The following is a 21,034-nucleotide window of genomic DNA, read 5'->3' on the forward strand; positions in this document are numbered from 1 at the left end:
GGTCAGATCTAGAAAATCAGAATTGTAAATGCCTGCTACGGCTTTGGGATAAGAACAATTCTAACATACACACAGATTGGAAAACACTAGACTTGTGAATAATTCACACCCGGATAGATTTTGCTTTACTGCGTTCCCCCTTCTAGGATTTTGAACAAATGAAACTTGAAAGTGATGGCCTAATTATGACAATTCTGGCTTTCACCATAATTGTACTATAGTAGGTTTGTTATTAGTCTACCTTTTAGCTAAATGTCTTCTGAAACAATATTGCATAGACAAGAATAAAAAGAGCATACAACAAAAGACAAAATGGATGGTCAAATTATTTCAACTGATAATCTTCAATGCAGAGGAAGCCCAATCCACAGGCAGACACTGATGAGATGGGCAGCAGCAGACAGAGCAGAACGGTGCCATCCCACCTGTCAAGTGGTTAATTGCCAACTACCACAGACATGACATCCACTCCATTCTCAATAGACACGGCCATAAGCGGTACTACCTAATTAAATAGAAACGTATATCATAACGATAAGCAGATTACGCACATTCTACAACACAATATTGATATTCCACACAACATAGGCCATGTCCACTGACGTCAAAATCTCTGTGCAATTTAGGGCCAATATGTAGGCTGTACACTTGATGTATGAGACTAAAGACCACATACCACACAGTGCATTCCAACTAGGCCACGTTTAAAAGGCAGGCTTATTAATGTGTTCACCTCGCTCTTGCGGAAATCAGCTGAGAAGACGAGATCTAGAAGACAGAAGATGGGCTCGGCAGCTAAGGGAACACCATTACTCGCGCGCCACACAGCCCCATACTGCCATGTGAAGACAACTCAACACGACAGAGGGGCACTCGCTCGTCTCGCTAAGGAAAAGTTTGTATTTTTAGATCATCCATTATAGAGAGGGTGGAGGGAAGCAGCAAGCGGGCGGGTAGTAACTAGATCACTGAGGTGGAAAAATGTATCACTCTATTGTTTCTAAATTAAATCAGTGACATGTTAGATATCAGCAATGGCCTTGGCATGCAGACCTACATGTAAGCCTTTGGGATCTCTTCCTTTGCCAGTTGTGCGTGGCAGAAGGCTTCAGCTGCAAGCATACAGCGTAGAGCGAACTGACTAGCCTACACAGTTGCCTATATTACCCACAGGTCGACAATGACAAATCAAAGCAACTTCAGTGCCCCATTAGTAATTATGAACCATGACGTTGGTTGCAACATTGTTCTGGTTTCCAAGGCTAAAATGATTTGTTTGACAAAGTTCTAGACAAGACGAGCAATTCCAATGCTGATCCAACTGAATTCAGCGAGTCAATTAGACTGGGTTGATTGGGCAGTGAGTCTGTAAATGTCAATATTGCCCTCACTAGGATGGAGCTGATACACAGGATGGGCAGAGAAGAACACTCAGGAGCATTCCAGAACCACTTAAGCCTAAAATTCAACATTCCAGAACAACCCAGTGAATTCTGTCAATGCACTGGCTGATGTGCAGGGGTAACCAAAACACATTTCTAAAACACCACCATCACCAAAATTGGATCAGGGGAGGGACATTCTTCTTTTATTGATACACTGCCACTTCATGCATTTACAATACAGGGGAGAATTGCAGGTGAGACAATACATTCCCCTGTTTGCAGATGCAGACCGAGGTAGTTCAATTTGCGGCCATTTTGGAGATTCAATTCCAGCCTCTGCCATAAAAAAGAAAAAGAGAGCTTATCATCACCATAATTTAACAGCCAGTATAGTGCTGACTGAAGGGGGCTGGGATCATGAGGTTGCAATGCTGGGATGATCGTTTCACTATGCCCCAGTGTCATATTAACATTAAAATGATTATATTATAGTGAATACAGCTGTTTGTGTTAGTTATACAAATTGTAATAAAAAATTACACAAGCCTCTATGGGGAAGATGGCTCGTCAGTTGCACAACTGAATGCATGCAAATGACAACTAGTTACTGCCTTTCCTTTTCCAGTTCCATAATTGCATTAGCAATTACGTCAACATCCAATTCAGTTTCTAAATCGAATGATCATTTAGGGCCATCTGCATCATCGCACTATTTCCATATTCGCCTACTTCTTCGCACAGCCCCATAATGTACAGTTATAGCCTCTCAAGGTTTAGTCATTTATTTCCTGCAGATATTAGGCTAATGTTCTGAGATTTTAATTAGGCTAGTAGGCTACATTGATTCCCTTCTAGGTGAAAAACAAGTGTGCATTTAGTAGGTTAAACACACTGCTATTTCTTTTATGAATAATCCAACCGACCAATACAATGACTAATGCCCATCGGCACAATACGCACAAAGCTTGTATGTAACAAAATAATAATAATCTAGAATCTTACCATGTCCACTCCCTCTGCATACTTAGCTATGCCCCCACAGAATTCAACCCACTAAAAACCAGTCAGTAATATCACTAGAGAAAACAAAGCAACATCGAACAAAGCAAACCGCTAATAGCACTACCATATAAACCTGTCAAATTTAGCCTACAAAGGGTTTAAAGGGGGTGCGAGCAATGAGAAGCAAAGGGGGAAAGAGCGAATGAAAGAACAGAGGGGGCTGAGGAAGAAGAGGACTGCCTCTTACTACCTCATGAATATTGCATCAATCTTCTCAAAATGCATCTCCTGCTTAAATTGATCAAATTCTACATTTTACCGGTTGATGCTTGCTGGTGCATTAAAATGAATAATGAAAAGGATCCACCTTGTGTAGGTCCATCAGTAATGGTTTCCAATTCAGAGCTCTCTGCGTCCTACCCACCGTGTAAACGCCTTCCTCTCTCCAAATGAGGATTCCATCTTGACACGATAAAACAACCAGGCAGGCGCTCACATTTCCCTTTTGCCTGACACCGGCAGGGAATGTAGCACTACACTGGATGGATAAGGTTTTCTGTGTGTGTGTGACACTATATGGTGGATACCCCCTAAGCAGATAGCTAGACCAGAAAAACCCTGCAGTCAGCTGCAGAGCGTCAAATGCCCTTCCCTTGACACCACAAAAAAACAGTAGGCAGCCACTTAGTGGCGTTAGCCTACACTTGGCCCAACTAACCCGGCGCTACACAGCACAATACAACCAGGGATTAACCAATGACGAAGTCAACACAGACTAAAACAACCACCGACAGACCAACCCAATAGCAACCAGAGAAAGACAGCATCACACAGCCACAATGACATGTCTGCTTTGTTTGAGCAAAACCGGTCGCTAGGCTAACCAGCAGAATCCTAAGGACCAGCCCACTCTTCTCCTTCACCATCTTAGTACACCACACACACCAGCAGCACTGATATTTTGGGCATTTGGCCATGAGCAGGTTCTCCTTCACCTCATTTTTCCAATCCTTTACTTGTTTTCCTTTCCTCCTCAAGCACAATGCAGGTTTTTTTTTCTTTTCACACAGCCCTTGCAGTGATGATAAAGTGAGAGTAGAGAGGATGCATGCAATGAATGCACATCCCCCACACCCTCCGTCCTCTTCCTCCCTCTCCCACCAACCAACCATCAAAACAAAAGGCTTAGTGGCTATGCCTCACTATTCACACTAGCTGCTCCCTGCCTGCCCCTAATCCCCATTAACAGACAGAATTAAAAAAACGTTTCTCTCCATTTTTTGTCCATCATTGAAAGGAAGAGGGGGTCTTTAAAAACACAGAAAGGAAAACCTTACCCCATTTCGGTAGCAGTGACATTCTCCATCCCATCTCCCTCAACTGTGTCAGACGTTGAAAGCTCATCCAGCCAGCACCCGGTCACATGATCACCCGGTACAGCCAATCACCTGGCAGCGAGACCAGGGACAGCCTTGTTTTGCTGTTTCCTTGGTTGGTTCTGCAGTGACCGATGCTGGCTGGCTGGCTTCCAGCTCTGTAGCACAGCTGCTTCTCCTGGCCGACTCAATTAGGGCTCTTTTTGTGAAGGGTGCTGGTGGGAGCCCCAGGCACAGGACAGCAGACCAGGGAGGGAGCGGGGTGACGGGGTGTGATGGGGGGGGTTGGAATTGCAGGTCAGAGAGCCCTGAAGGTCACACCACCGACCGGGGCGGAGGTTAGGAGGGGAGCAGGGGGAACCAATGCACAATGACAGCAGCACAAAACCAACCCCCAGAGAATCAATAATGACAAACACGAATATGGGACAAACACACACGCCAAAATCAAACAATGATTTAACAACCTGCACAATTGGGTTAACCCTCTGTAAGCTAATAGGAGATGGACTATTAGTTTATACATTATCCTGTTAACTTTAAAGACAGACAGGATTGTTTTCATGTTCATTAGATCCTTTCTATTTAAACAAATTAGCCTAGTGTTCCCCAGATTTTTTTTATTGCCTAATGTCCCCTCCCACCAAAAAAAAAAAAAAAAAAAGATACATCAAAAAAGGAGGAATGTATAGAATAGCCAAAGACACTAAATAGAATGAAAATAACTTGACACTTTGTTAAACCCAATCCTTTAATTTTGGGCAACCGATCACAACTGTTACTAAGCAGGCTCGGGTCTGACCAGCCTCAGACACGCTCACGTTCCAAATGCAAGGAAGCTAATTAGGCAAGTGGCAAAAACAGACATATCAAAAAATGGTTTACATGGTTAAATAATTGATCAGTACACCAGGGGTACATGGAACTAATTCCTGAAATGCAAAGCCTGTTGGAGTATTTTTCTAATCTGAAATTATTCTTTGGCTCCATTGTTTACTAGCTGGGTGAGCTAGCTCGACTGGCCAAAATTGAAATCGATGCTAATGTTACCTCGCTAATATAACTAGTTTTCTCCAAATGTGTGATTGGAAGCCAAGATCAATTATTTATACACAGTTCAAGTCAGGTTACATACACTTTAGCCAAATACATTTAAACTAAATTTCACAATTCCTGACATTTAATCCTAGTAATAATTCCCTGTCTAAGGTCACTAAGGATCACCACTTTATTTTAAGAATGTGAAATGTCAGAATAATAGTTGAGAGAATGATTTATTTCAGCTTTTATTTATTTCATCACATTCCCAGTGGGTCAGAAGTTTACATACACTCAATTAGTATTTGGTAGCATTGCCTTTAAATTTTTTTAACTTGGGTCAATCCTTTTGGGTAGCCTTCCACAAGCTTTTTTGGCCCATTCCTCCTGACAGAGCTGGTGCAACAGTCAGGTTTGTAGGCCTTGATCACACACACTTTTCCAGGTATGCAAACAAATGTTCTATAGGATTGAGGTCAGGGATTTGTTATAGCCACTCCAATGCCTTGACTTTGTTGTCCTTAAGCCATTTTGCCACAACTTTGAAAATATGCGTGGAGTCACTGTCCATTTGGAAGACCCATTTGCGACCAAGCTTTAACTTCCTGACTGACGTCTTGGGATGTTGCTTCAATATCTCCACATAATGTCCCCCCCTCATGATGCCATCTATTTTGTGATGTGCACCAGTCCCTCCTGCAGCAAAGCACCCCCACAACATGATGCTGCCACCCCCGTGCTTCACAGTTGGGATAGTGTTCTTCGGCTTGTAAGCCTCCCAAACATAACGATGGTCATTATGGCCAAACGGTTCTATTCCCCCCCCCCCCATCAGACCAGAGGACATTTCTCCAAAAAGTACGATCTTTGTCCCCATGTGCAGTTGCAAATCGTAGTCTGGCTTTTTTATGGTGGTTTTGTAGCAGTGGCTTCTTCCTTGCTGAGCGGCCTTTCAGGTTATGTCGATATAGGACTTGTTTTACTGCAGATATAGACACTTTTGTACCGGTTTCCTCCAGCATCTTGACATGGTCCATTGCTATTGTTCTAGGATTGATTTGCAGAATGCATCTCCTGAGCGATATGACGGCTATGTGGTCCCATGGTGTTTATACTATTGTTTGTGCAGATGAACGTGGTACCTTCAGGCATTTGGAAATTGCTCCAGGATGAACCAGACTTGTGGTCTACAATTATTTTCTGATGTCTTGGCTGATTTCTTTTGATTTTCCCATGATGTCAAGCACAAATGCACTGAGTTTGAAGGTAGGCCTTGAAATACATCCACAGGTATAGACATCATTTGAGTCAATTAGCCCATCAGAAGCTTTTAAAGCCATGACATCATTTTCTGGAACTTCCCAAGCTGTTTAAAGGCACATTCAACTTAGTGTATGTAAATGTATGAACCACTGGAATTGTGGTACAGTGAATTATAAGTGAAATAATCTGTCTAAACAATTGTTGGAAAAATTACTTGTGTCATGCACATAGAGGTCCTAAACGACTTGCCAAAACTATAGTTTGTTAACAAGAAATTTGTGGAGTGGTTGAAAAATGAGTTAATGACTCCAACTTAAGTGTATGTAAACTTCAACTGTGTGTGTGTGTATGTGTATATATATACACACACACACACACACACTGCTCAAAAAAATAAAGGGAACACTAAAATAACATCCTAGATCTGAATGAATGAATCCTTATTAAATACTTTTTTCTTTTCAAAGTTGAATGTGCCGACAACAAAATCACACAAATTATCAATGGAAATCAAATTTATCAACCCATGGAGGTCTGGATTTGGAGTCACACTCAAAATTAAAGTGGAAAACCACACTACAGGCTGATCCAACTTTGATGTAATGTCATTAAAACAAGTCAAAATGAGACTCAGTAGTGTGTGTGGCCTCCACGTGCTTGTATGCCCTCCCTACAATGCCTGGGCATGCTCCTGATGAGGTGGCGGATGGTCTCCTGAGGGACCTCCTCCCAGACCTGGACTAAAGCATCCGCCAACTCTTGGACAGTCTGTGGTGCAGTCGTTGGTGGATGGAGCGAGACATGATGTCCCAGATGTGCTCAATTGGATTCAGGTCTGGGGAACGGGTGGGCCAGTCCATAGCATCAATGCCTTCCTCTTGCAGGAACTGCTGACACTCCAGCCACATGAGGCCTAGCATTGTCTTGCATTAGGAGGAACCCAGGGCCAACCGCACCAGCATATGGTCTCACAAGGGGTCTGAGGATCTCATCTCGGTACCTAATAGCAGTCAAGCTACCTCTGGCAAGCACATGGAGGGCTGTGCGGCCCCTCAAAGAAATGCCACCCCACACCATGACTGACCCACCGCCAAACCGGTCATGCTGGAGGATGTTGCAGGCAGCAGAACGTTCTCCACAGCGTCTCCAGACTCTGTAGCATGTGCTCAGTGTGAACCTGCTTTCATCTGTGAAGAGCACAAGGCACCAATCTTGGTGTTCTCTGGCAAATGAAAAACGTCCTGCACGGTGTTGGGCTGTAATCACAACCGCCACCTGTGGACATCGGGCCCTCATATCACCCTCATGGAGTCTGTTTCTGACCGTTTGAGCAGACACATGCACATGTGACTTGCTGGAGGTCATTTTGCAGGGCTCTGGCAGTGCTCCTCTGGGTTGTAGACTCCGTCTCATGCTACCACTAGAGTGGTAGTTACAGTGTTGGAGTTACAGTGTTGTTTAAGTGTTCCCTATATTTTTTTGAGCAGTGTTTATATGAACTTAACTAATCTACTGTCGACATCAGGATACAATTTGAGAGCACTCGAGCTTTGTTCACACTGCCGTTTTAAGTGACCAAATCGAATGTGCATTCAGACTGCTGACATGGCTACGCTATTTGTCATGGTAATGATGGGTCTTCTGTGCACAGTGGTGTAGGCCACGGTTATTAAACCAGGGTAAATATTTTTATTTAAGAATAAAAATGTACTCCTAATATTATGCAACTTACATTCGTAGGAACCAATTACTCTCACTGGAATATCTTAGAAACCATAAGCACCTGCAAACAGGCTTCTTGCGCTGCGTGGCAAGTTCACTTTACTTGGACATTAATTTGTGCCAACACATTGCTAACCTTTGTTTAATCAGCTGCTCTTAGCAAAAATGTGTTTGGAGTAGTGTTGCACGGTACACTGAAACACTTTTTCGATATTTGTTTCACTTTCTATACTTCTGTCAAACGTGTCTCACGTCTTCTACTGATTGAGCGAGGATCAAATCTGTGTCAGTGCAGCCAATGTGTTCTTATAGCGCGAGAGCACCGTGCCTGCGCCACTTACTCAGTGCTAGCTCCAGCTTGTCCTGAGGAACCACTGTACACACTTAAGTCTGGGTGGCATCACCACTTACGCTGCACGTTAGTTAACACAGTTGAATAACATTTGAAACTTAATTACTGTTCCCAAAACAATGTCCAGTACAGGCTAGAAAACTTTACAACAGCTTTCCAGCTTTGTAGGCTAACTTTCCTTACTAGCTGACAGTGGAAGCCAACATAAATTCACTACCCCTCTTGTTTGTGATAATATGCAAACCATAACATAAAATATTTCTGATTACAAAGCTGAAGGTCACCAAAAACATTATTCATTCACTTCATCTCCCCCACCTCACATCTCTCCCAGTCAAGATCATCTTTGCTCAAGCCTCAAACTGACTATGAATGACGTCATGGGTCTTTAAAGAGACAGTGTGCAATTTTAGAAAATAAGAGATTGCTTCGTCTATGCAAATGATGTTGAACGGAATAATTCCCAAATGGAAGGGACTTATTCATCTGTAGCCTCGTGGAATCAGCCAAATCAAGCTCAATAACCCAATGCATGCACACACTCTTATTGAATATGCATTACCTGTATTGTGAATAGGCCTAGGCTACATCTTGATTTACCCAGTTTAATCAGAGATTTAGCATTAAAATTATAGTCATTATGCTAATGTAGTTAGATCATTTTTACCAAAGTCAAATTGATTGTACAATTGATTCATTAATGCATACATTCAAAAATATACAATGTAATGATATTGAACCCAAAAGATCTGTCTGGTTCAAGTGCCATTCATGCTTCCTTGCACTCAAAAGTTGTCTAGTAAGCTAAGATGACTGACAATGCTCACGATGGAAGTCTCCCAGCTGCTTTGAATGTTTGAAATCATAGTGTAAGAACACTTTCAATAAAGCCTCGAAGTATAAGATGATCCAACTTTAAAAATGACTCCTTTTTGGCTATCCACAGCAGTCAACTAGCTAGATAGGTAGCTGCTTAACTTGCTAGCACATTCACTAATGTGTTTGTAACTTAAGCTAGTTTGCTACCACTTGCATTTGTCAAACTGCCAGAGAAGCTAGAAAGCAATGCCAAACAAGTCTAAAAACAACTTGAGGGCAAATAAATCAGATTTGACAGTTAAAACCAGTCAATGTCAGGAATTTGATTTGTATCCGATTTAAATTTTTAAAATTGGCTTGAAATATCAGATGAGATGTGCTTTTTGGATGTTCAGACTGTAGGAAAAAGATCAGATTCTAATTGGATATGTAGTTTTGTTGTTGATTTGAATCACTTCAAAATGCCAATGTGAACAAGACTGTTAGTAGCTTTGACTGCATGCTGTCAGTGCATTCAGAGCCATCCAGTGGCTAGCCACACTAAAAGGGTAATTATCCTGTGAAGCAATTGTTGACAGTCCACCACAACATAGCTGAGAGTCACCTGATTAGCAAGGGATAGTCTGTTTAATTGTATTGTGTATTAAAAACAGTTTGAGATTGTGGTGGTCTTCACTAGTTAGAATGGGGAATGGGGCTCCCCGGGAAAATGTCTGAGGTTGCAACAGTAACCAAGGGGGCGGGGCTTAGGGAAGAGTAAATTATAGATAAAACCATTTTCATTTTAAGGGTCAATTCTTCTCTAGGGAGTCCTCTGTAAGCACTGAAACGGATTCAGTCATTGTCTTCCGACAGGTGGCGTCACTCCCATGCGACGCTCATCCTTCAACCGACATTGTGACGATTCCGCCAGCACTATCTGAACAAGATTCCGTAGGCCTTTATTAAAAATACCAGAATTTATACCATAACACTTGTTTTTAAATGTGAACAAATAACAACTGAGTAGATATACATTTTCAATAAATACTTCACATAGTCCCATACCCAAAGATGTAGGGTGAGTGAGAGTGAATGTCTTGACTGACTGTTAGGAAGGTAGTCGCTAGCCTGAATTCAAAACCCATTTCACTATGAGATCTAACTTACATAACAATAGTAGCCCGATGGTCCACTTAATAGATCCCCATCATGTGAGTGGAGGAGCACAGAGAGAACACTGGACGTCCCAGCCTTCACAGCAGGAACTGGTTTCTGGAGTCCGTTTTTCAGGAGGGGCTCATATTACAACCAAGCAGAATAGTACTAGTAGTCTACTACACCAAAGGACATGAGCTATTTTAGTGTGGTATATTAAATGCTTCCTTCCTGAAAGTCAGCTGAGATTCTTCCCTGTCTCCTCCATCTTAGATTCACAGTACCATTCTAGAAGAGATTTCTTAACAACCTCAATTAAAAACAGCCAGGAAATGAAAACATCGGAATGAGTTTCTTGTTAGTGTTAAATCATAGCTACTCCTCAATGCGCACTCTGCTGTTCTTTCTACCTCCCTCTCACTCCTCTATCAATCTGAATAGATGCCCTGTATCACCTGAAAGAGAAAAGAGAGATGGGAAAAGGAAAGTGTTTCTGAATGCAGGTTTTTTCATGCAAATGAATGTTTGTGAAAGAGCCAGGGAAAGCCAGACGTTGGCAGCCAGAGAACCCTTGTTGGCTGGCCTGGTCCCCCCCCCCCCTCCCCTCACTGGTGGTGTTGTTGCCTTTACTAAAAATGTTCACACATCCATTCTCCCAAGTGTGTGGGAAAAATGTTTCATTGACAATGTTCAATTCCAGACATCAAGCTAAAGATATCTCAGAGACAAAACCCTGAAAGTCCTCACACCCAGTCAACTGTGTAACTCTGTTGTCTGTTCACACTGCTATGCTTTATCTTGGCCAGGTAGCAGTTGCAAATGAGAACTTGTTCTCAACTAGCCTACCTGGTTAAATAAAGGTGAAAAAAAAAAAAAATAATAAAAAAAATCAATTGCGGGGGTACCAACGTGCATAAGTCATTTCTATAAATGAGTCTATTCGTCAAGACAAGCCCATGGCTTAACAATGCTAACACTTTCATTTCTCATCACTGGTGGGGGTTTCAAACACGTCTTGATAATATAAAGTAGTCATCTATAAAAATGGAAAGAACTTAATGCAATAAACATTATCTTCTGAATAGCTTGTGTCTGTGTTCACCAAAATAAGCCAAACAGAAGGTGGTGTGGCTGTTGAGGTGACCACCAAGGTTACCAGATGCACAGAGAAGTGCAACTCATTGGGCCCTCCAAACATTCTACATTTGTTATTTTCCCACTATCAACACACCTGATTTAACTAGTCAATATGAATCAGGTGTGCCTGTGGTCGAATTGAACAAATATGTGGAAAAGGCCCGCTGGGAGTTTTCGAAGAACTCTGTTGGGAAACAGTGGGCTACACAAAGCAAGAAGTGCTTGATGTCGAACAGCGAGCGAGGCAACGGAGCAGAAAAACAACACTTAAAATATATTGACCCTAGAAGTGCAATGCCCTCAATGTACAACAAGGTATTTTCAACCACAAGGGTCAGCTGCCAAATTTGAGCAATCAAATACTGTATTAAAATCTGCCTCCATCATTCCTTCCTTTGTTTACATAATCTATTCGATTTTCCTACTATGCCACTGTAGCATGGTTTCCGTTAGAAAAATGTGGCACTGGACATTTGACCGGCAGCAATTTTATATACCGGACAGTTAAGAAATTTACCAGACCCATAGGCTTTGGTTGTGGAACCGGATTAGAGAGTACACCCACTGTTTTCAGAATGACAGAAATCACATTTAGTTTATGGTAATTTAACTTAAGAGAACATGCAACGGCATGAGTCATTCTTACCGAATTCCAATGAGTAATTTGAAGATGTTAGAATACAAATGCGGGGCGTCAATAAGTCTAGGGGAAGCTAAGTAAATTAAATTGCCAAAATGATAGCTTACTCCTATCTATAAAGAAATAAAAATAATTCAAAATAGGCTACTACAACAGAAAGCATGCTTTGCCACAGAGGATAATTAATAAAAAATAAATATGTTTGCGGTGGATTGTTTTTAATTGCGTAACTGAGTCAGAAGGGCCCGTGGCAAATACTAAATAGATGATCATTGAGTTGCGACTGTCAGCAAAATTTATATAGACCCAGCAAGGAATATCACAATATTGAAAAATACAAATCTCGGAAAAACAGTTTCGGAAAACAAATGGATATTGCTGTAAAGAGAAGACAAGACTCCAATTTGTCTTTAAGTTAACAACATTTTCAACTGAATTCAGCAAAGTGTACCAGCAGAGAAAAATCTGCCATATCCCCACTGAGTGTGCATATTCACCATCTTTATCATTGGGTCACTGTCACATTTGTTTTTGGACAATAATTTCCTCCTCCAGGTTAGATGGACGTCATCTTGTATTTGTCTCCCCCCCCCTTTTCGTAGGTCTAATATACAGATCTGGTGTGTTTTTTTATTGATCTATTTGTCAGCGTAAGCAGAGTAATCTCTGTTGATTTAAAAAAGACTCTGCAAATGTCTCCAGTCACATGAAGTGTAGTAGAATTGCATGAAGTGCAAAAATAAAAAAATACTCTGCAAATAGAAGTAATGCAGGCTGATATAGCCTACTCTAAGCCACTATGCACTGCACTGAAGTATTTTTTGCAAACAGTGATTGAGTTATATTATTAGTGTTAATTACAACTATCTAATCATAACATTCTGATTGGTAGGCCATCGTAAATAAGTCTGCAAATGCAAGGATACATGGAATGCTTTATTATAACAGTGCATTTTTATGGTGAAAATTACCTTCCCCAAACTTGAAACCCAAGCGCCACATGTTAGAATAACTGCCCATATTTACTTACCTCAAGCAACAATACTGTGATCAAGGGCATGCAACTATACACAGTTGAAGTCTGAAGGTTATATACACTTAGGTTGTAGTCATTAAAACTCTTTTTTCAAACAATCCACAAATTTCTTGTTAACAAACTATAGTTTTGGCAAGTCAGTTATTTTGTGCATGACAAGTAATTTTTCCAACAATTGTTTACAGACAGATTATTTCACTATCACAATTCCAGTTTGTCAAAAGTTTACATACATTAAGTTGACTGTGCCTTTAAACAGCTTGGTAAATTTCAGAAAATTATGTCATGGCTTTAGAAGCTTCTGATAGGCTAATTGACATCATTTGAGTCCATTGGAGGTGTACGTGTGAATGGATTTCAAGGCCTACCTTCAAACGTAGTGCCTCTGCTTGACATCATGGGAAAATCAAAAGAAATCAGCCAAAACCTCAGAAAAATAATCGTATACCTCCACAAGTTTGGTTCATCCTTGGGGGCAATTTCCAAACACCTGAAGGTACCACGTTCATCTGTTCAAACAATAGTACGCAAGTATAAACACCATGGGACCACGCAGCCGTCATTCCTGCTCAGAAAGGAGACGCGTTCTTTCTCCTAGAGATGAAGGTACATTGGTGTGAAAAGTACAAAATCAATCCCAGAACAACAGCAAAGGACCTTGTCAAGATGCTGGAGGAAACCAGTACAAAAGTATCTATATCCACAGTAAAACGAGTCCTATATTGACATAACCTGAAAGGCTGCTCAGCAAGGAAGAAGCCACTGCTCCAACACTGCCATAAAAAAGCCAGACTACGGTTTGTAACTGCACATGGGGACAGAGATCATAATTTTGGGAGAAATGTCCTCTGGTATGATGGGGGAAAAAAATAGAACAGTTTGGCCATAATGGCCATAGTTATGTTTGGAAGGAAAAAGTAGAGGCTTGCAAGCCGAAGAACACCATCCCAACCGTGAAGCACGGGGGTGGCATCATCATGTTGTGGGGGTGCTTTGCTGCAGGAGGGACTGGTGCACTTCACAAAATAGATGGCATCATGAGGGGGAACATTCTGTGAATATATTGAAGCAACATCTCAAGACATCAGTCAGGATGTTAAAGCTTGGTCAAAAATTGGTCTTTCAAATGGACAATGACCCAAAGCATTCTTACAAAGTTGTGGCAAAATGGCTTAAGGACAACAAAGTCAAGGTACTGGAGTGGCCATCACAAATCCCTGACCTCAATCCTATAGAAAATGTGTGGGCAGAACTGAAAATCGTGTGCAAGCAAGGAGGCCTACAAACCTACACCAGGTCTGTCAGGAGAAATGGGCCAAAATTCACCCAAATTATTGTGGGAAGCTTGTGTAAGGATACCCAAAACGTTAGACCGAAGGTAAACAAACTAAAGGCAATGCTACCAAATACTAAATGAGTGTATGTAAACTTCTGACCCACTGGGAATGTGATGAAAGAAATAAAAGCTGAAATAAATCAATCTATTATTCTGACATTTAACATTCTTAAAATAAAGTGGTGATCGTAACTGACCTAAGACAGGGAATTTTTACTAGGATTAAATGTCAGGAATTGTGAAAAACAATGTAAATGTAATTGGCTAAGGTGTATGTAAACGTCCAACATAACTGTATATATATTTATTCGGCAGAAAATAGCTTAATTTTCATCAGAAGTGCAACGCTATTTGGCTAGCAGCCACACAAGTAAATTAAATTAGAATAAAAAAGCAAGGTATTTCTTGCAAAAACTATGAGTGGCCAATTCTAATGTTTATCATCAAAAGAACGTAGCCAGCTACATTTCCTAATCGAATGTTTTGCTTGAACTTAATCTTGTATTTTACCAGAGAAAATTAGCTACACGGTCAGCTGAATTCTCATCTGTGTGGAGAAGTGCAACAGAAGCCCAAAATGAGTCTTGATGTGGAGTAGAAATTACAATAAGCATTTTAGATCTGCATTATAAAACACTAAGATTTTTTAATGCCTTTCAATACAATTTTTTACGTGGAAAAAACAACCTCTGGCATTGCGCACCGATTTTGGTTCCATAATGCAATTAGCGGGAAAACACCATTGTGAGCCATTTCATGTGAGAGTAAAATAGTCAGAAATGTATAAAGAGGGGAGATCTAAATATGCAACAAGCGTTGGTTGCTAATATGACTAGAATTGTGCCTTTGGCTACCAGACAATGAAGGAAAGTTGATTTGAAAACCAACAATACATGAGAGAAAAAGGCTTCTGGTTTCAATGGCATGTGGAAGTCTTTTTAAAATAATTGCCTGCAGGTTTGGTTAGATTTTGGCTAGGTTACTTTGAAGCAAGTTAAGACATGCTTCAATATGCAATAAAACGTTCAGGTTTCAAACAACTAAGCATATGTTTTTTAAATGCATACTGCCTCCGGCTCATTACAAAGTGGTGTATGCACTTGAATGGCGAATGGGAAGCGCGCTACTGGTAGGGATGCCAAATGTTCAGTCTGCTGCATAGATCCTATGGACACTTTAGTCTAGAGCACCTGGTTAAATTGTGCTTAGGAACATCTTTTACATCTCTAAATGGTTCAAATAATGAAAAAATTGTGAGTTCGCTTCATTTACTATCATCTTAAATTAAGATGAATTATTTTTGCCATATCTAATTAACATATGTTACACAAATTGGGGTAGCAGGTAGCCTAGTGGTTGGAGCGTTGGGCCAGTAACCAAAGGTTGCTGGATCGAATCCCCGTGCTGACAAGGTAAAATTCTGCCATTCTGCCCCTGAACAAGGCAGTTAACCCACTGTTCCCTTGTAAGCAATCATTGTAAATAAGAATTTGTTCTTAATTTAATTAAAACTGACTTGCCTAGTTAAATAAAACAAAAAAATGCACAAGTTGACGTTTTCCAACCACATTGAATTTCGGTGTATAGCCATCAAGATCAATATCATGGTTTTGTTCTGTTGATCTTATCATGCACACTCTGGGGGAGGGGGGTCACAGGACTTAGAATGCAGCAATCATTTTCTTTCTCAAATGGCACAGATAATTCGAGGCGGTCTATTTCAGATGCCTCCCAAAATCAACATCCCCCATTCAAAAGGCCTTCAAAAAGTTCACCAACCATGTACTGGTTATTCCAACCAAGTTCCCCCCGCATAAAAAGTTTTGCATTTCATTTTTCCTATTGACCCCATTCAGGGTCCGGATCTGGTCCGCGGTCTGCCAGTTGAGTAGGGGGGGCAACAGATAATCTGTCAGGCAGAGAAAGCGTGCAGCTCTCAAACAGCTCGATGTTGTGTGGAGCAGCTTACCGGAGACCAAATCACCGGTAGGAGTAGGAAAGATGTTCCAAATTATGACGTCTACCAGTAAATGCTAAGGCAAGAATAGGTATGCAAACCAGGTATCTAAAAAGTTCCAAGTTTTGTTTGAATATTTGGAATGCGCAATTCAGTTATGGTTCTAGAAAAATCATTGAAGTCATGGTAGCCGATTTATAAGTTCTACTGCTACAATATAAATATTCTGCAATTTCATTTCTGATCTGCTTGAGAGATGTGGGTGCTTTAGTTTGTTTCTCGCAGTTGAAATTTTGTTGCGGTAAGACCCATGTGAGGTTATATTATGAGCAAAACAATATTGAAATGTTGTCTTCAACTTGGTTTTCAATACAAAGCGTTGCATAACAAAGGACGCCCGTCCTTTGGTCGCTTTCTTGCTTTCTTTAATGTTACAATAACATCTTAAATTGATGAGACTGACTTGCTACCACAGACAGGACCTCATGAGTGTGTTTGTGTATGGAGCATGCTGTCTATTTAGTCAGGCAATGCACACATTGACATTTTCAAATGTAAAAATGTGAATGCCATTGGGTAGGCCTATTAAGAGCATTATTCTTAAAGTGTTGATGCAGATTTTTTTTGCATACATTTTGGGGGAGTTCTCTTCTCTATAGGCTATTACAACAATACAATATAAAACATTGGTCCTTAAATTACAATTGAGTGCTTGAAAAACTATTTGAAAGTCCTTGAATTTGAATCAACAATGTCTGTATTAACGATGTATAGGCTACTTGTTCATCCTGCAAATGAAAGAAAAACTCCTGTTATTGAAGTTATGCACGCATCATTTGCTTTCCTGTCAGGCCAGTATTTTGTTTTTCTCCCCTCCATTCGGGGCAGTAGCTTTCAGTTGGCACTGGCCCGGTGTGCCACTGGTGAATTTACCTGAACGTCAAGCCCTGTGGGCTTGTATATCTACCATTTTGTGTAGCTATTAGCGATGTTAATGATAGTTAGGCTGTCTTCAAGTAGACGGAAAGGAAATTAAAAGGAAACGACAAAGTAGCTTATGCCACCTTGCAGAATAATGATTATTTGCATCAATCCAGTGGCCATTTGTTTAGAAAAATCCAGAAACACTGCTCGCCAAACTGGCTGGCTGATGTGCATCTGAATTAAACAGTTTATTTTCTTTGCTGTTACAGTAAATCTATCCGAATTAGGTTGGGGCAGTATACCAAGGATTTAGAAGTAGTCACAGGATAGTTTTTCCATTACCATTGAAACTACAGTATTTCTGAAATTTTGTAGCTATTTAAGTAAATACCTGCAGTCAACTTGTGCAATGTGTTAGGGAGATGAAGAATGCAATCTGCTTTATTTCAACTGTCACATTATGTTACATTATGAAGCTTAAGTAGTTCCCATGAACAGTTGAGCGTGTCGTGTGTTTGTAAATAGCACAACGAGAGAAAGCAGGTCCAGCTGTGTATTGACTGGGGTCTCGGTTTATATTGAAAGTCAGTGTTTTTTTTGCTTCAATAGAGTGACCAGCAACATGCAACTATAGTTATCCTTCACAGAAAATACATTTGAGTATCACATTTGGCCAAAAATAGCTTCAGTTATATCAGATAACAGAAGCTCAACGCTATTTGGCTAGCAGCCAGAGTAAATGAACTTACAATGAAAAAAGTATTTTTTTCAAAAGTGATGCATGTCCATCATATTTCTAATGTTTAGGCCTATCATAGAAAGAACGTAGCCAGCTACATTTGCTAATGTTTTGCTTAAAGTTTCTAGCATTTTACTGGAGAAAAATAGGCTGGCTACACTGAGAAAAGTACATTGAAAAGTAGCTACACAACAGTCAGAGCGCTGTCTGCTGATAGAACGCCCATTTGTGAATTCTCATCTGAGTTTAGAAGCACATCTGAAGCACAAAATTTGTTTGATGGCAAGCAGAAATTACAACAAAAAAATCTGCATTTAAAAAACACTAAGTAAGCGGCTAACCGAATAAGGTGACAGGGCATCATATTGTGTTCAATTTCTAACATGTTTGTGAAGTCAAAGCCCTTTGGCGGAGTTATTTGTACAGCTGCCACTGACTTGATTTCCTTGTGGGGTTTTGTGTGTGTGTGTGTGGGGGGGGGGGGGGGGGGGGGTTCGCCTCTGGCTCATATGATCCTCCCCCATCTTCTCTGAGAAAAGCAGGCAGGCCCGTTGCCCTAGTGACTTCAGACTCCACACAGACACGGTGTGTAGACATGCTGCTGGAGAGCCAGTAATGCTCTTCCTTCAGAAAAGCATGTCAAAGCTTAATTTGCACAATGCCTCTCGTTCATATCCACTTTTGAAATGTCCAAACTCAACAAAAATGACGACATTCGGTAGCTCCTACCTACACTGAACAAAAATATAAACTCAACATGCAACAACTTTAAAGATGCAGTTGATAAGGAAATAAGTTAATTTAAATATAGCCCTAATCTATTGATTTCACAACCTACGTTAAAAAGAAAATGTGTGGGCCGGTTGGACATACTGCCAAATTCTCTAAATTACGTTGGAGGTGGCTCATGGTAGAGAAATTAACATTGTATTTTTTTACAACAACTCTGGTGGACATTCCTGCAGTGAGCATACCAATTGCACGCTCCCTCAAAACTTGAGACATCTGTGGCATTGCACATTTTAGAGTTGCCTGTAAAATGATCAAGCTGTTTAATCAGTTTCTTGATCTTGGCAAAGGATCAAAACTAACAGGGTTGCAAACAAATTTCTGCTCAAAATTTGAGCGAAATAAGCTTTTTGTGCATATGGAACATTTCTAGAATATTTTATTTCAACTCATGAAACATGTGACTAATACATGTTTATATTTTAATTCAGTGTATACATGTATAACTTTATGAGCTGGATTGCCTGTCTCTGCAATTCATTCAATTTCACCATGGACATTTGCTCTGACTTATGCTAATTTCTGGGGGGGGGGGGGGGCTTGTGTACTAAACCAGTCCTGGCACCCCAGGATTTACTGTATGACAATGTGAAAATCTGAATACTGCCCAACCCTAATCACTGTAAGAACACAATGGCATGCCAATTTAAAAGAATGCTAGTCATTTTTAGCCTGGTTTAGTATGAAATGCAGGTACATTATGGGACACAGGCCAGGTTAACATCAATTATTATTTGTAAGTATATACAAAAATTGGTGCGACCATGTGTGCTGGTGCCACCAACTGAAACGTGTCAAAAGTTAGTGTTGAACCTTGGACACACTTGAATCAAAATGCAACACTTCAGAATGTAGCTAGCGGTCTTCTACAATTTGTCCTCTAACCAGTGACATACACATTATTCCTAGATTCCGTGTGGTTTCTGAGCGGTGTTCATTAAAACAGGACGTGCAACCGTTTTTTTGTGACCACTGTATGAAAATGCACCATTCCAAAATGTATTGGATTTTTCTGCAGATTGTCCTCTAACTAGTGATGTAAAAATCTCTCCAATTTCCATGTGGTTTTTAAATAGTGGTAATTTCATAACGGTTATCTGTGCGGTTTTCCTTCTGCTGCACAAACATGCACAAATATCCATAGGTAGTGTTTACCCAGCTTTAAATTCAATATTGATGCAATTCACATGTGACAAACACTTGCACAATACGGCCGAGCCTCAGCCTGAATGGCAAACACTCCCAGCTGATCACCTAAACTGGTTTCCCTGCCTACTGGATACAAAGTAGAAAGCCAGACAAGGTTTGTGGAACGTAAAGTAAGCGTGGCAAATTGCAACATAACATTGTAGCAAGTTCTTCGAACAAAGGCAAACTTTGTAACAGACTCGTGACACTCAATTGGAAACGTTCAAATAATGTACTGCACTGAACGCTGCTCGGTTATTTAAACAATCCATTTAATGCGCTTCAAAGTGTGGGCAGCTTGCCAAAACAAAAGTGCAGTCTTCTTTGCTGCGTTCCTGACAACTAGCAGTAGCCTGGGCTAAATGTAGGCTACTGTACATCAGAAGCTAGCACACAGACGAAACTGAGAACTTTTATGCCAGCTCCTTTTCATAGCCATGCTCAAAATAGTTTAAACGAGTTCGAGTCCTACTTGAAAAGGCGTACCGGAGGTACTTGTTGCGTTGCCAGATTAATGTACAGTTTTGTTCCAGTCAAAACAACAGGCTACCTCCTAGCTAATGAGTAATGTTAGCAGCTTGTTCGCCAACTAATGAACTAAAATAGCGAGCTAACATTTAGCTTAGGTAAATGGTCTTACCTGTATCAACATTCACTCCTCTCTGCACCAATACGTTTATAGAGACGCGCTCCAGGGTGAAAAGTCCCCTATCGAAACCGCGAAACTAACTTTAAACGAGGGTCCATTATAAACGTTGCTACACACTTTTCAGACTCTTAAGTAAACTTTTTCTTTTGTGTCTTCCTCCGCTTCTTTTTTTCGTCGTACGCTTGCTTCCTTCGTTATGCCATGTTGTCTGTACTGTCAGCATGCGCGCATGCTTGATGATGACGCGCAAAGGGTACCCGCCCTCGGGCCGTGAGAAAGAAAACAACATCTGAGATTGACTTTGTTTACATATAAAGTGTTTACATTTTTCTTGTCGATCTGATATCTGTGTGGTCAGAAAAAAGGGAAGCCTAGGCCTACCAGTCTACTTGATTTAAATATGGCACTAGGCCCACTGACCCACTTTCAGCGAAAGTCATTGAAAGCATGTAGGTCTGCCTAACATTTTACTGGCAAGTGACAACAATGACCTCTTATTCAATTGTGTATTCTGCATGTCAATGACTTCTTTGTTGTTATAGTAT

General features: G+C 40.7%; 1 protein-coding gene across 2 annotated transcripts in view; it reads right to left on the minus strand.

The window, feature by feature from the left end:
• LOC135517652 (adenomatous polyposis coli protein-like) overlaps positions 1 to 20,698 on the minus strand; it is a 52,105-nt gene extending 31,407 nt beyond the window's left edge. The window contains exon 1 of one of the 2 annotated variants that reach the window (XM_064942153.1): positions 20,481 to 20,698. The gene's annotated coding sequence lies outside the window, so the exon portion shown is untranslated. Of the gene's footprint in view, positions 1 to 3,724; positions 3,773 to 20,480 lie in introns of those variants that run through there. The other variant, XM_064942154.1, reaches the window with a different exon arrangement.
• Between the last annotated feature and the right edge of the window lie 336 nt (positions 20,699 to 21,034).

The sequence above is a fragment of the Oncorhynchus masou genome, chromosome 28, assembly GCF_036934945.1.
Source record: "Oncorhynchus masou masou isolate Uvic2021 chromosome 28, UVic_Omas_1.1, whole genome shotgun sequence".
In the NCBI taxonomy this organism is placed as follows: domain Eukaryota; kingdom Metazoa; phylum Chordata; class Actinopteri; order Salmoniformes; family Salmonidae; genus Oncorhynchus; species Oncorhynchus masou.